The 16,051-nt window shown below is 58.6% G+C and overlaps 1 protein-coding gene across 4 annotated transcripts in view; it reads right to left on the minus strand.

Annotated features, from left to right (window-relative positions):
* Positions 1-1,112: 1,112 nt before the first annotated feature.
* Positions 1,113-16,051, minus strand: part of RBM19 (RNA binding motif protein 19) — a 97,273-nt gene continuing 82,334 nt past the window's right edge. For 2 of the 4 annotated variants that reach the window (XM_036353968.1, XM_036353965.1), the window contains exon 25: positions 7,234-7,463. The gene's annotated coding sequence lies outside the window, so the exon portion shown is untranslated. Of the gene's footprint in view, positions 1,316-7,233; positions 7,464-16,051 lie in introns of those variants that run through there. The other 2 variants (XM_036353967.1, XM_036353966.1) reach the window with 2 other exon arrangements.

Genomic DNA, 16,051 nt, shown 5'->3' on the forward strand with positions numbered 1-16,051 from the left:
AAAGCCCAGTCCTCCCGGCAGAGGCCATTCTGCAGCAACTGCCGGCCAGCTGACCTCAAGCATGGCAGAGCGGCCAGCCGCGGTCAGCAGAGCCACCTTCCTGACGGACAGCTGACCACAGATGCACTGGAGAGCCCAGCCAAAGCCAGGTCTTGACCGGTAGACGCATGCAGCAATAAAAAATGCTTATTGTTTTAAGCGACCGGGGTGATTTGTTCTGCAGCTTTATGCTAGCCATAGCTGACTGACACAGCTTCCCTGTGCCTTTGGTATGAAATCGAACCGCCCCCCGCCCTCACTCACTTTGCTCCGACCACGTTTGCCTTCGTTTCCTTGAAAGAATCTTGCTTACTCCGATTTTTTGGTCCTCCCAACCACTCAATCTGGCACATGGTAGGCCTCTATCAGCAACTGTTGAATGAATGAATGAATGAACAAACGAACGAATGAATGAATGAACAGATACAGCCCATCCTGGTACATGGGAGTAAAGAGAAGCCAGAGTAGGGGATTTTGATGTTTTTTAAAGGCACAGGAGGCCTCTGAAGCACCTGAGGGTCGCCTGTCCCTCTGTGTGTATGTCCACACTCTTCCTCCTTGGACAAGGAGAGGACCTGGATGTGGGGTGGGCAGGTCCTAGCTGTTAGCCACACATTCCTGAAGCTCCTCCCAGGATCTGTAAGGTCTGGCCTCTTCCATCGGATCCAGGCTTCCAGACGAAGCCACCAGAGCCCACGTCGCAGCCCGTAGCCTCAGGAGCTCCCACGATGGGGTTCTCAGGACGTGCCTGCGGCTGCGTCTGCCCTTGCTGGGCATGGCGCCTCCCCTCCCATACCTGTTTCACGGTCCAGATTCTCCAGAACGTTCCCATCTGGCATCTCCCGTGTGTGGGAGGGGTGCAGGTGGTGAGCGGAGGAGGGAGTTCGCAGCCGTGTTTTCTCAATGGGGAAACTGAGGCCCGAGGCAGGAAGTGGGCCGGTCCAGCTGTGACAGCAGGGCCAGTCTCCCTCCCACCCTCTGCAGTCTTCCCTCTTTTCCCGGCCCCTGATCAGAGCCCAAAGCCCCCCTGTCTCCCCGCGGGGCTGCCCCCCCCCCCAACACCCCCCGGGGAGAGCGAGGAGGACAGTGATGGATTTGGGCCAGCCTTCATTTTCATTCCGGGGCCTCGCATCTCAGCAGGCTCTCCCTCCCTCTGCACGTCTCCTGCAGACGGATGACAAGCGAGAATGTCTGTGACCCAGAGAAATTATCTTCCCTTCTCTTTCACCGCATAATTTTCTGCCCTCTCGTCTGGACAAGCCTGGGTGATTTTTAGCTACAAAAAAAGGGGGGAGAAATTATCATTCAGAAAAAAAATAGAAGGAGGCTCCTCGCTCTCCGACAGGCTGTCTGCTGGGTGAAAATGAGAATCTCCTGTCTTGTGAACTGCGGGGACTTCGCAGGGGGGGCACTCACACCTGCGGGGTGTCTGTGGGCACCCCCAGGGCCAGGCCCAGGGCCCCAGGAGGTTCCAGTGGCTTGAGGCACCTGCAGTTTTTCCACGTGGGTGCATACCTGCAGGGCCTCAGGGACCACAGCACGGCCGTGGGTCACCTTTGAGGGCAGCAGCATCGCTTGGCAATCCAGCTTCATGGTGCCCAGGACCCAGGCAACTATCCACCCAGCTTGTGGCTTTCCGGAACGTTCTCTACCCGCCTCCAAACACACACACACACACACAGCTACATACGCAGGGTCTGCTCCAGAGGTAGGCAAGATAAGCATTACTGACTTAAAGAAAAAAATCTGCTTTATTTGTCCGATTTAAAATTTCAAACATTGCAAGTAAAGGTCTAGCAAATGAAGGCCCATCTGTGTCCTTAACCTTCTAAGTAACCACAGTTAATGGTCTGATGTCGATTTTTCCAGACTTTTCCATGCAAACACCATGATTATAAAAATGTACACGCCCACACGCATCACACACCCACACACAGGCCTCCCCGAGTTCATCCCCAGCACGACCCCCATCACCGACCCAGTCTACTGCCGACAGACACGGGGGTTGCTTCTTTAGCTACTGCAAACAAAACTGCTGTGAACATTCTTATAAAGACCCTTTTCCTGTTAAGATCTTTTATTGATTTTTAGAGAGAGAGGAAGACAGAGGGAGCAAAAGAAATACTGATGTGAGAGAACATTGACCAGCTGCCTCCTGCACACCCTCTACCTGGGATCGAGGCCGAAACCCAGGCAGGTGCCCCGACTGGGACTCAAACTGGCCCAACCAACTGAGCCACACCAGCCGGGGCACATGCTGACCTTTTGCTGTCTCTTTTCTTAATTACATTTTATTCCTTTCGACTTTCACCTTATGCCCCAAATCCAACTTTCCATGGTGAATGTGCCAACACCGACCCTTTGAGTTAGAAAAAGGCAGTTAGAAAGCTATGCGGCCGCCTCCCGGAAGCCGGAGAAAGGGCCGACTTGCTGCAGACTGGGGGGGGCCTAACGCAGAGCCGCGCCCCAGTCACGCGGGGTTTCCGCGCATCTCCTACCTTCTGCCCTGGGGGGTCACTGATTTTCAATGACCTCCAGGGCAGAGGGCAAAGCCTCGGGTCCTTCCTGCAGCTGCTCTCTCCTGAAGTGATCCAGATGAGGCAGATGCTCACAGCAGTGAGGCCTCTAGCATTTGTGCCACATCTGGCGCCTTCTAGGCACAGGCTGACCGTGCCCTGCTTGAGACGCTGACAGTTCTTCCCAGCAGAGAACGTGGCAGTTGGAATGTCCTTTTTTTTTGGGGTTTAATCCAGCGGTTCTCAACCTGTGGGTTGCGACCCCTTTGGCGGCCGAACGACCCTTTCACAGGGGTCGCCTAAGACCACCCTGCATATCAGATATTTACATTATGATTCATCACAGCAGCAACATGACAGTTATGAAGTAGCAACGAAAATAATATTATGGTTGGGTCACAACATGAGGAACTGTATTTAAAGGGCCAGAAGGTTGAGAACCACTGGTTTAACCTATGAGGGCCCTAGATATTCCTTTTTTTTTTTTTTTTTAAATATGTTTTGATTGGTTTTAGAGAGAGAGGGAGAGGGAGAGACAGAACCATCGATGGGAGCGAAACATCATTGATCAGCCGCCTCCTGCACACCCTCTGCTGGGGATCGAGCCACAACCCGGCATGTGCCCTGATGGGGCATCAAACTGACTTTTGCTTCCAAGGCTGACGCCCCACCACTGAGCCACACAGGCCGGGCTAGGATGTTCTTGATTCTAAGTTCCGGCAGCTTCCTTGACATCCATCTTTTATGTTAATAGTCCTTTGGTCTTCGATGACTCCAACACCCAGGACAGTGTGTACACAGTAGGTCTTCAACAAGTGTTTGTTGACTGAATGTCAACATGCCACTGGCTCAGGCAGACAGCGACTGCATTGGTGTCCTGGACGGGGGTGTGATAATTCCTCTCAGCCCATGGCGGCTCCTCAAGGCCCTCCTCCGGGAACCTTGCCTCAGCGGGGACCAGACTACGGGGCAGGACGGGGGCCGGCCTGCTGCCGGGTTCCGGGACCAGGGCCCGCGCGCCCAGCCCGTCCCTGTAGCGCGTGCCCTCCGCCAGGCGCACCTGTGAAGCCTCTGCCCCAGCTTGGCGGCTATTGCGCGATTTCTATTTCATGCGCACCTTCGCCTGACAAGAATTGATGCGGGCCTCCTGAGAGCACATGCAACGCTGAATAAATGTTCTTTTCCTTCTTCTCTCGTCATGTAAATAATTTGCCCGTTCTGATAATTTTTCTTTCCTATTACACACATTTATTGTCACAACGTGCCTTAGACCCTGGGCGTCCAGGGATAGTGCGAGGGCCTCTTCGGAGCCCTGGCAGCAAAAACTCCTCGCTCGTTCCTCCGTCACCTCGGCCCCTTCCCCATGTAGGTTCAGCGGACACGTGACTATACCCAGAGGATGTCTTCCTCCAATGGCGATGTCTGTTTACCCAACTTGCTTTGGGGTGAGGCCGGGATCGCAGGTAAAATCAGGACCCCAGTCTGTCTTGACTCATTTCCCCTCTGCCCTGCCTAATACACGTGGAACTGGAAGTAGAGAAATTAAAACAGCAGGTTCGTTTTGCCATCAAAGATGGCTCGTCTCCTCCTGGCGCCCCACTTTAGAACCATAGGCTGCTGCTTTTGAACTCAGGCTCATTTACATTGTTATTCGCCTCTCCCCAGCCCCAATCCCTTACTCCAAGTACCAGGCCAGGAATACTTCTGACAAATAACAGTAAAACCGACTTGCTGTGTCTCAAACGAATGGGGCCCATTCTTTTCATACAATGAAAAGGCTGGAGATAGGCAGCGGGTGGTAAGTGGCTCCTGTGTTTGCGATTCTCTTAGTTTTCCCCTCAAGGCTGCAAAATGGCTGCCGCAGCTCCAGCCATCACATCCCAGTTAAAGGCAAAAGGAAAGGAGGAAAGAAGACGGCCTGCAGTTTTGCTATATATATATATATATATTTTTTTAAATCAGGAAAACAAACACTTTCCTGGAAAGCTGCTAGCAGATAGTTGCTGTGGTCTGATTGGCTAACAGACTCAGGCACCTCCAGCTGCCAGGGAGGCGGGGAAAAGCAATGGGAAGGAAGCACAGGTGAGGGGTCATCTGCCACATCCTCTCCTCACCCCACTCGGCTGCTGCATCGCCTGTCTTCTGAATGGCCGTTTGCAGGGTGAGGCCTCCACAGCGGCCTCTATGAGACCAGTCTCTCTCAAGTCCCTTCTTCCATCACCCACGTGTTCCGGGAACTCCGGCCACCTTTACATCGTGAGGTCAGTGTCCTCCTGCTGCCTTTGAACCTGCTCGTCTCTCTGCCCGAGATGCTGCTCGCCCACCGCCATGCCCGGCACCCACGGGTGGCTTCTTCTGTCTTCGAGTCTTGCCTTAAGTGTCACTTCCTGGGAGTGGCCTTCTCCAGCCCTCATCCCGACCTGGAATGATGCGTTTATCTGTTCCTGGTTTATCGTCTCTTTCCCCATGAGACCCAAGGAGGTAAAACTGGCTGCCCTGGCCATGGGTCCCCGTGCAAAGCGCAGTGCCAGGCTCCCAGTATTTACCGAATGAATGAAAATATGCCGATCGTCTCAGAACTGTTGGCAGATATTGAGGTGGGGACCACGGCTTAAACAAGCGCAGGACTCTAAATGCTTCTAACAGCACTCGTGAGAGGAAAAGGAGTGTGCATGCACGCATACCCCCCCCCCCCCCCCCCCCCCGCCCCAGAAACCCAAAACAAAACAAGAAGAAAAAAGCAGAGAAATTTCGGGGCATAATAAAGACTCGTTCCTAGCTCCCACCAGCCTTTTTGCTTCATTCCTGTCTTGAGGACCATGAGGCTGGCGACGGCCGCACAGCGGACAGATGACGGAATGAATCATTCAGCTCTCTTGTTGTGTTTCTTTCCACGCGGGCCCCAGGGTTGCTAGGTCGGACTAACCTCCACGCCAAGGAAGGACGGGCTGTAAGTCACCTTTGTTTGGAAAAGGCTCCGCCCCCGAGCCGCCCAGCCAGGCTGGAGGGGGTCTCGGTGGGCATGTGGGTTCTCGCTCATGAGGGCCACTGTGGTTGTCCCTTCTTCGACTCAACAACGCCCCGCCCCCCTTGATGCCCTCCTTCTAAAAGGTCACCTCCAGCCCTAGCTGGTTTGGCTCAGTGGCGACAGCATGGGCTTGTGGACTGAAGAGTCCTGGGTTCGATTCCAGCCAAGGGCACATGCCTGGGTTGCAGGCTCGATCCTTAGGAGGGCGCATGCAGGAGGCAGCCGATCAATGATTCTCTCTCATTGAGGTTTCTCTCTCCCCCTCCCTCCCTCTCTGAAATCAATAAAAAAAATTTTTTTAAAAATAAAAGGTCAACTCCATGCAAAGGTCACGTCTACTAAACTTTAACCATCCAAGGCCAGGCCTGTCATCTTTGCCACCCTGGTGCCTAGCACCTAGTGGGTGCTTATTAAATGCGTTGCCTTCCTGCCTGAACCCCACCTTCTCCCGATCTTTCAGAAGATGCACACCACCCACGTGGCACCTCCTCAGTCCATTCCTGTCTGATTAGCCGCGCACCCTCCTCGAAGCTCCTCTGGTGCAGGGTGTGGGCGCTGCCCCTCGGAGCCGGCCCTGTGCCTGGCCCATCGCGGGGCTCCCGGGGGCAGCGCTCAATGCGGAGCATCAAGTCCCTGCTCTGGGGCCTCGGAGCAAAGTCCGCTGTTGCTGTGTCAGCCCGCCCCCCGGGGCCTCTGGATTCGAAGAACTCCAGTGACTAGTGAGAGACATAGAGGACCAGGGGGAGGAGAGAAGCAGGCGTCACTTCGGAGGGATCCCGAGTCATTTCCGGGTCCTCTGGGCAGAACCCCTGACCGCCGTCTCCTTCCTCTGGGAGGACCTCAGCAGCCGTGACACCCTCACCCCCTCCGCGGACTGGCCCAGCCCTGCCTCCCATCAGCTGGGCTGTGCCCATGTTTCTCTGGGACGTCCCCCCACCCAGATCCTGCTCCGCCCCAGCTTCTGAGGGTGTCCAAGGGCAGGGGCTCAAGCATTCGGCATCCACAGCCGACCTCTGCCTCCCTGGTGACCCCGGTGAGGTCCACGGGAGGGGGCGCTGCCAGGCAGCGAACACTGGGGACCTTGCTCACATCCCTCACGGGTGGGAGGGCGACCACCTGGGCCTCGGGGGGGCCGTGGAGGAGGCCCCGGCTTCTCTCCAGCGATGCCGGTTACTGGAACCAGAAGAGGGAATCGGAATAAAGAGGAGCCGGAGACAGCATCCCCCCCCCCCCCCCCCCACGCGGTTTCCAGGCGACACGCAGGCTGTCGCGGTTGCTGTCATACAAACCCTTTTCCCGTAAGACGGCAGGTCCCACGGGAGAAGGGGTGAAGTGGAATATTTTATCAGCCATGTACACATGTAACAGAACCCGGCTGAAAGGCAGACCCGCGTTTCCCTGAATGGGGGGAAGGGGCGGGTGGAGAGGGCTGGCGGGTCAGCACTCGGTGGCTCAGGTTCCCCCCACCCCGTGTTGTCATCGAGGAGCGTGTCCCCACAGAGGGCTGCGGTGAGGACAGCGTGTAAAAGGCACCTTGCTTTTGTATTTAGAAATAAAAATCCGATGTACATACCAAAGGTGAGGGAAGGAACGTATATAAAAACCACGCCGGATCGGGAGCCCTTCCCCCCCCCCCCCCCCCCCCCCCCCGCCTCTCCGGAGACAGGTCCTGCTCCCCACGCTTCCGGTGGGTCCAAGGTCCAAGTGCACTCTGCAGCAGGAGCAGGGCAGTGTGGTGCTTGGAGGCAGAAAGCCGGCTTCCCCTCCGGGTCTGAAGAGGCAGGAGGCGGTCCAGGCACATGGAGTGGAAGGCACAGGCTCTCGTTCTCCCTCCCGGAAAGGCAGCCATTCTCTCGCCCTGAGCACCGTTATCCAAGGATCTAAAGAGCAAGTGACAATGAATGAGGACGATCTGGGACACACAGTGTGACAGTACCCACCTTCCCGACAGCCACAGGCCCACGTGCCCAGGGAAAGCCGAGGTGTGCTGTGAAGGAGGCTGGTTGGTGGGTGCTGCCCCGTCAGTTGTGCTGGGATGGGGCTAGGGTTAGAGGGGGAGTGTGGGGGGAGCAGGCAGCCCCACGTGCTGTCCGGGAGGCAGGAGTGGGACATTCTCCTGGTGACCGCCTGTGCACGCATTTCTGAAGAATGGAGCACGAAAAGGCTGGGAGGCAAAGACCCAACACCCTCCAACAGCTCCCCCAGATGTGCAGGGCGGGGCTCCATTCAGAAGTTTGAGAAGATTCAAGTTAAGCAAAGAGGGATGGAGAGAGAGAGAAGAGGAAAAGAGAGAGATGGGAAAGGCAAGGACCCATCTGGGCAGTGCATCACATTGAAATTGCCCCGCATTAAAAATTCACCAGCCAGTGAATTTTCAAGGGATTTGTAGTAATTAGATGACAAAATGCTGGCAAGTCTCAGGCTTGCCAAAGATGTTACTCAGGGGTCAAAGACTCGACACTTTCGGCTGGGTAATTTGTAAGTGTCAATCACTCGCAGCCATCAGAGAGAAGGGAGCGATCTAACGGCTGAATTCTAAGTAAGTCCAGGCGCAGACCTCAGCCCGCCGTCTGCGAGCAAACCCCAAAGCCCCGGCCGCTCCGCTCGGGCACAGACAGCAGCCGAGCCCGGCCTGTGGCTCCGAGCCCCACGGGCCAACTGAAGTTTCCCACTTCTTGTTTGATTTTATTCTTTAAGAAAGCAGTGCCTGGCCAAGAGTCATGACCCGCCTTGTTGGATGAGAAAGTTTCCTGCTGCCAGCGCCACTGAAGGGAGAAATGGGGCGTTTGTGCAGGCGACTGATTTCACGGCCTCGATATCCAGCCCCAAGCCTCAGTCTTCTCATCTGTGAAGTGGGGATAAGATTCACCTTGCAGGGTTGTTCTGACTGTAGGAGGCAGGACCCGCTCTCTAACTACCTAACAGGTTTCTCCCATCAGGATCAATTCTACTTGCCTCTGCCCAGACGCTGTTCCGGGCTCACCTGCCCTCATGGAACAGTCTAGTTGGGGGAGGGAGGAGGAAGGAACAATAAACAAATAGAAAGCGTGTCAGAAGGTGGCAACGGCTAAGACAATGAGTGGACTTAGTGCAGGCTGGGAGGGAGGGCCGCCTGGATGGGCCGCATCTGAGCGGAGGCCGGGACACAAGGGCGGAGAACTAGACAGGACAGGCCTGCAGGCACAGCGCGCAGGCCAGCCTGGCGGATTGTCACTGGGATCACTATCCCAGGCCGGAGACTGGGGGACAAAGGCGGGCGGGACACGGAAGCTCTCGGCCCCTGAAGCTGGACTCCGCAGCCCCATCTGGACGGCGCCTGGTCGGAGCGGCTCCCAGAGCCCCGCTGGGGACAGGAAGCACCTGGAGGGCCCATCTGTGGCGTCTGGCCCGCCTGTGGGCCTGGCAGGCCCTGCGAGGGCCTCTCATTCCAGCTGCTCCGCTGCCTGAAAGCTGCCGAGGGACGAGGGGCCGGGAGGCAGTGATGCTGTCAGGACGGCGCTGCCCAGAAGACGGTGGGCACAGAGGGGCCTTTCTTCCCCGCGCTGCTCCCACGTCAGGGTATTTTCTGGAAAGGGCACTGGCTTTGGAGTCAGACAGATCCTGGGGCCTGAAGCCTGCCTGCCGTTTCTGAGCTGTGTAACCCTGAGCAGCCACTACATGTCCCTGAGCCTCAGCTGCTGCATCTGGAAAATGGGCACAGGCGTCCCACACACAGGGCTACGGACAGGCATTAACAACGGGATCTTAGCTCAGGGGAGGCTCAGCAGACGGTCTTGATAAACGTGACATGACCCCCTCCGATGGCCACTGAGTGTCCCAATCCGAAGAATTCTGCGCTGAGCCACAGGGAGGCGGGCCGCGAGGCTTAGGGGGCGGGCCTCTGCTTTAAAACAGGAGCGGAAAGTGGAAAGGGGCTCGGGGCTCGGGTCTCGGTACAGTTGGCTGCAGAGCGGGACCTATGTGCTGGGGGTACTCCTGCCGTTGGCGAAACTCCCGCTGGGCCGGGGAGGGCAGGGCTGTATCTGTAAGTCACTTTCCCTGGAGCTCTTCCTGGTTCAGCTTTGTTGTTGGGGGCAGCGCCCAGCCCAGCTCCGCGTTGGGTGTATTTATTCCCTCACCCGCCTCCTTCCCCAGCCCGGGGAGGCTCACTGCAGGTTTAACTGGGCTGTGGAACTGCTCAAGGGGAAAATGAGAACCTACCCAGTGTCCCCTGGGAGGCGGGGGCTGGGCCTCGGAGCTCTGAAGGCCACCCCTCGCCACCCCGAGGGCGGGCAGAGAGGACTGGGAGGCCAGCCACCACGGCACACACTTGAGATGCAAATAAAAACTAGCAGCAGCTGCAAGTGGGCTCGACCATCCCCAAAGGCCCCGCCTGAGTATTGCCCGTCTCCGCAGTTCAGGCTGCGGAATCTGGAGGTGCCCCGGCATCTGCTTCAGAATCGCTGCGACCGCAGAGTAGCTCAGGGAACAAAGATGAGCCACAGTGGCTGCCGTGTATGTGCCCTCACTACGTGCCCGGCACTGTGCAGAGGTGCGGGCCTGCTTCCTCCTGGATCCTCACAGGGACCCGGTGGCACGGCAGCCTGCCTGCCTCTTCCTCAGCAGGGGTCCCGCTCCCTGCTCCACCTGCCAGCCCTTCCTCTCTGCCGGACGCTGTCACGTCTGGACACAGGCTTGTCTGTGACGGAGGCCGACGACTCCCTTACCTGCCGGGTCACAGAGCTCACAAGCAGCCCAGCACCCTGGCTTGTCCCCACCCGGCTGCCCCCAGCTCAGATCACACGCCTTGCGAGGGAGGTGGTGGGGAAGAGCATGGCAGCCGGGCTCCAACTGACCCCCAGGACCTGGCCTCCTTCTTGGGGTGGGCCTGCCCCGGGGAACCCATCTTTCCTGGGTGTCTGCCTGGACCCCACAGCCGTGGTCATGAGAGCCAGAGAGGCTCTCAGCGGATAGAGGGAACCTGCTCCCACCCCAGGGCGCTGGCTGCTGCCTGGGAGGGGACCCCGCTCCCCAGGCTGTCCGGCGGCCCCTCAGGACCTCAGCCGTCTGCAGCTCAGCTGTGGGGTTTTCCGATTCTGGTCACGTCGTGCCCACACCTGCCCGTCCCCAGACCCAGTTTGGGGTGAAAGCCTTGCTTATTAGTCAATCTGGATCGCACTTACTGTGAATTACCAGGCCTGATTGATATTCATGAGTGGATACATCTGAAACCTCACTCGGCGGCCACGTGACTCCCTGCCTCGGGGAGGAGGCGGTGAGGACACGAGATCTGAGCCGCCCACATGCAGCGGCGGCCCCCAGGAGGGGCACTCAGCTTGGGGGAGCGGCCCCTGGCTGACAGCCGCCGTCCCCCGGTGGCCGGGACCAGGAGGTGCCAGCAGGACCTTCCGCTCTGGGTGGGTGACGGTCTTGTTTCTGGGGTTTGGGGCAGAGCTCCACAGGGGCCTGGGCCTGGCACAGGGCGGCGTTCAGTAAAGCGCGCCAGAGCCCGGAACCCACCCCCCGAGAGGAAGCAGGTGCAGAGCCTGGAGCCTGGAAAGCAGCATCCAGGCTGGGGGTTCTCAGGCCTGTGCTCTGGGCTGGAGGGCAGAGCTCCCCCTCCCTCCCCACACCTCCCCACAAGGGCCCGGTTTTCCCCTCCCTCCCCACAAGGGCCCCGTCTTGAGGGCCCAGTGGCTTGTCCGAAGCTGAGTCCCGGACAAGACACAGGAAAGTACCTGACGGGCAACTCAGAGAATGCGCACACCCACTGCACCCCCTCCCTCTGAGGGCGGCTTTGCTGAGGGCTGGGAACACGTGCATGTTCTTCTGGGTGGATCCCTACACGCTGGACAGGAGGGAGGGAGAAACTGGGCTCCCTTTCAGACAACAGAGAACTAGTTCGCGTTTCTCAAAGAAGAAAGAACGTACCTTCCCCCACCCTCCCCCCAGAAATGCGGCTGCACCAGCTGAGAGCAGAAAAGGCTTAGGGATGGAGAGGAACCACGATGCAGAGAAATGCGACTAAATCCCAACTCTGAGTTCTTTTACTTTTTACAGAAAGGAGAGAAACACCCATTGGTTGCCTCCCTATGTGCCCTGAGTTCGTCCCAAACCCGCAACCTGACTGGGATTCGAACCCCCACCTTCTGCAGGGGATGGCGCCCCAGCTCACCGAGCCACCCAGCCAGGACCCAAACTCTGATTTCTAAAGCCAAATGTTTCCCAGGGAAGACGGGTCTGAGGAGATGAGTCTTAGGAGCCGCCATGATCTGGCCCGGCTGTCGGAGGAGCTGAGCAGCTTTTAAGGGGGCGGGGGGGGGGGGGCAATGAGCACAGGACCTTCCAGCAGGCGGGAATCAGCCTGGTGGTCCATCCCACCTGGGCCACCTGCCCGGCTGGAACGTCCCTGGTCTTGGCAATGAAGCGTCTCTGAATGCCTGTCTCTAGACAAGCTGGGCTCCAGCAAACAGTCGGTGCCCCCTCATCACCCTGTCCACCCACAGCCAGGCCTGCGGGCGGCCCCTCCTGCTGAACTTGGGCTCTGCCACGTGACTTGGTTTGGCCAACGGGGCAGGTAGCGAACACGTGTTTCTGTGGACGCAACATGACCCCGCGTTCCTCTGGGGAGTTCCCTACAACCGCCATCTGAGACCGGGGCCTTAAGCTCTTCTTGGGCTAAGAATCCTCGGGAGCTTGATGGGTCCCTTCCCCCCAGAAACTAAGACAAAGATCCATGGAAGCGTCTGTGTGGGCCTTTGGATGCTGCTCCCCTGGGGTTCCGTTCTTGTTTACCTCTAAAGGCAGAAATCGGCACAGACTGACCTAGAAAGCGACCCAGGACGGCCAGGCAGCGCCCCTAGGCCGCAGGCCTGCCTACCTTCCGACCGTCCCAGAAGTCTGCCTCCTGATTTTAACCGCTGACATCTGGGTCTGAAACGCTCTAACCAACACAGCGTCTCCGCAGGTCCCTGGCCGCTGCCCCTGGCTTTGGAGTGGCTGGGGCTCCGGCTGGGCACCAGATGAAGGAGCTGGCTTGCACTTTGAGGTCCACAAGACACCTTGGGGCTTGAAACTGTTGCAGTGAGATGCTTATCCTATGAGCTGGGCATCCGAATCCACGAGTAGAAATACTGAACGGGGGGGGGGGGGGGGAGGGGGGGTAAGGGCTTGAGGTTCAACCCACTTGGCCCCCATCCCAGCTCCTCTGGGGCAGTCAGAACCACAACCGGAACCAGGGTGTCCAGCGTGTGCTGCGTGGCCCACCACCTCCCCGCAAAGCCCAGGGGCGGAGAGGAAGCCTGACTGGTGCTCTGGCCGGTGGAGGTGCCTGGAGGGAAGGGGCCTTCCTCCGAGGTGTTCCTGGAACGTCAGCCTTGGCGCTCACCTCACCTCACCTGTGCAGCGAGGGGGCTGGCTCCACCTGTGACTCAGTTGAGACAGCGGAGCTCATGACTGGGAAAGGGCTCTGCAAAGTGCAGGGTGATGCGCAGACATGGGGGTGGGGGTGGGGGATGGGGGCAGCAGTATCACCTGGAATCTTTTGGGGACCAGAAGGGGGGCTCCTGACAGTTCCCAGGGAAGGTGGGGGCAGCTGCCACTGGAAATCGGCACAACAGAAAAAAGCCTGTGCTGGCCTCGCCCAAGGACGGGGCGCTGCGGTCCCAGGGGGTCATTTTCATAAAAGCTGCCATTAGGGGAAGCGGGTTTATTAGGGAGCTGGAGGGACGCAGCCCTGGCTTCTGGCGATACTGACTGAACTGCAGGGCCTGGGTTCGGGGCTGAAGCACTGTGGCCTCCCATGGGAGTGGGGGATACTCCTTGATGTTGGGGGGGGGGGCAAGACAGCGAACGCTGGTACAGTGCTCACAGCCCACTCATTTAATCCTCACATCCCGTGAGCTGGGGCTGCTGGTGCTCCGTTCACAGGGGGGACACTGAGGCTCTCAGAGGTCAAGGAGCTGATCAAGGTCGCGCTGCTGGTAAGTGGCAGAGCGGGGATCAAAGCCCAGGGGCCTGGCTCTGGAGGTGGAGGGTGAAGGGCACACAGAGGAGAGTTCGGCCACGGCGTGACCTAGTCGAAGCCACTCGCCCTCTCTGGTCTGACCTCTGAGCTGCCAAGTCAGTGGGGTTCACCTCAGGTCCCGGCAAACTTGATGTGAAGGGCCAGCTGGTCAATACTCTGACTTGTGGCCACATAGCTGCTGCTGCCGCCGCCGCGGCGGGAAGACAGCCCTGAACAGGACCAGGCCAATGGGCGTGGCTTGTGCTAATAAAACATTATTTACACGAACAGGCGGCGGCTGGGCCGTAGCTTGCCAATGCCTGGTTTGGACATTCAGGTCCCTTCTTTACCACTTATATTAGGATCTTAGTAACTTCCTTCACACCACTGCACAATAGGCTCAGCCACCCCGTGGGACGCACGCACCAGGCCTTACGCTCTTCTGGGGCTCCACAGCTCTGAGTCCCTGCGTCCCAGGGCCGCCCCATGCTGAGCCGCACACCCAGCCAGGGACTGACGGCATTTGATAAGTAACCGCCGGCCCGGGGCCAGGCTCTGCACCGCCCCTGCCCGGAGACAGGAGAGCAGGAGATGAACCCATGGAGCCGGGTGCCAGCCCCTGTGCGGTGCCCCTGGGGAATGTGCCTCTCTGAGCTCCACGGCTCCCTGCCCATAGCTGCTGGGAGGGTGATGTGGTTCCTGCCTTCATCTATGCTGGCCAGCACCTCCCTCCCGCCAGGCAGGGCTTGGCTGGGGTTTACAATTGAAGGGAGGACAGACGTGAAACCACAACACAGACCAACATTCCTGCTGGCACAGGGACCAAGGAGGAGCCAGGTGTCCAAGGGCATCTAATGGGCCGGGGCTTGTCTGCTCAGGGCTTGCAAAGGTCACCTATGGGAAGGTGTCTATCTCAACGCCTGGGGCAATACGGGGGACAAATGACCATCCACACGTGTCCCCTCAGCCGTCAGTGCTAACACTGCTGGAAAAGACTCCTTATTATGAGTGACGCTCAGCAGGGGAGCGGGTGGAGAACCCGAGGGGCATTCCCGGGAAGGAGTGTGCCCCGCTCCTGCAAGGCGCACCAAAGGGTTAAAGTCATTTTCATTAAAATTTAAATTTCAGCAGGCGCTCGCGTCCTCTGAACGTCTGACTGGCAACCATTTCGTACTTCAATCTCGGCAGAACAAATTGAATTAGATGTTGAGACCGAGCTCGGCTGTGCTCAGCAACGCCTGCGTGCGCGGCGGGCACGAAAGACAAACCGGCCAAGGAGGCGGCGAGAGGAAAGGAGGCCGCTGGAGGCTGTCCTCGGCCTGACCGGGGCTCTCCAGGCCTGGGGGACGGCCAGCGTCTCTAACCCTGTACCCCAGGTGCCCACCAGTGCCTCGCACACAGGGGCACCTGCTGAGTGTCGAGTGGATGGATGGACACCTGGGGTGAGGATCAGCAGGTGGCCCTGCCAGTCTCTGCCTCTGGCCTGTGCCCTTCCCGCCCCGCCTTTCTGAGAAGCCACAGGTGCCTGGCGCCCTCCCGGATTTGAGGTGCTTCCGCGGGAACCTGGGCTCACTGTGGTCTCCTGCTCCTTCCCTCAGGCCCGGCCCCGAGTGCAGGCCGCTGGAGGATGCCAGCTTGCGTTGCCCAGGAGGAAGGAGGAAGGCCTCCCCTGTACACCCAGACACCGCCCCACGGCCGTGGGCCTTTGCCAGTGTCAGCGACCCCACTGAACCCCATGATCCTGGCTCACCTCTCCTCTGCTCTCCCGGGAGCCCGCTGCACTCTTCCCCCCCACCCCCCAGCATTCTCTCCACAGCTCTGTCCTGACCAGGGGGTGCAGCACCCCTCTGCCAGGGGGACGAGCCTGCTGCCTGCCCCGACACCAGCCTACACAGGAATTGGGGCCCGGGTGGCACTCCTTTCCTTTCTCCCAGACCTTCCGGTTGCCAGGACCACCGAGGTCCCATCATCACTTCACACTCGACAGAGCCCCTTCCTGAAGCTCTCTGGTGCCCACCTCCCTGGGGATTGTCTGTCGCTGGAGTTCCCCCAGGTCACCCTGCACTGACGATGCTTTTCTCCTAACAGGCGGCCCCGCTTCCCAAAGCGGTGAGACGGGCACCTCCTGTGGGCTGGGCCCAGTACTGACCTGGTTTTACTTTATTATGACCTTGCTAGCTACACCTTCCTTCACTTCAGAATAATAATAACGACAATAATAACAAGGAGGCTAGCCAGGCCCCACCCCGCCCCACGCCGTTCCCTGCCCCAGCAGGCTGTGCGGGGACAGCTGGAATCTGAACCAGGGATCGGCAATCCTCAGCCCTGTCCTTTCCCTCTGACAAAACATCTGCTTTAACAGAGAGGAACTGCCAACCCTGGGTGCTTACCCAGGAGGATCCACGGGCCCTGCACAGAGCAGTGGGAAGAACGGGCAGACCCCAGGCCTGTCACCCGAGACCCTCGGTGGCTGGGGAGTCTGGT

The sequence above is a fragment of the Myotis myotis genome, unplaced genomic scaffold, assembly GCF_014108235.1.
Source record: "Myotis myotis isolate mMyoMyo1 unplaced genomic scaffold, mMyoMyo1.p scaffold_m19_p_20, whole genome shotgun sequence".
Lineage (NCBI taxonomy): Eukaryota > Metazoa > Chordata > Mammalia > Chiroptera > Vespertilionidae > Myotis > Myotis myotis.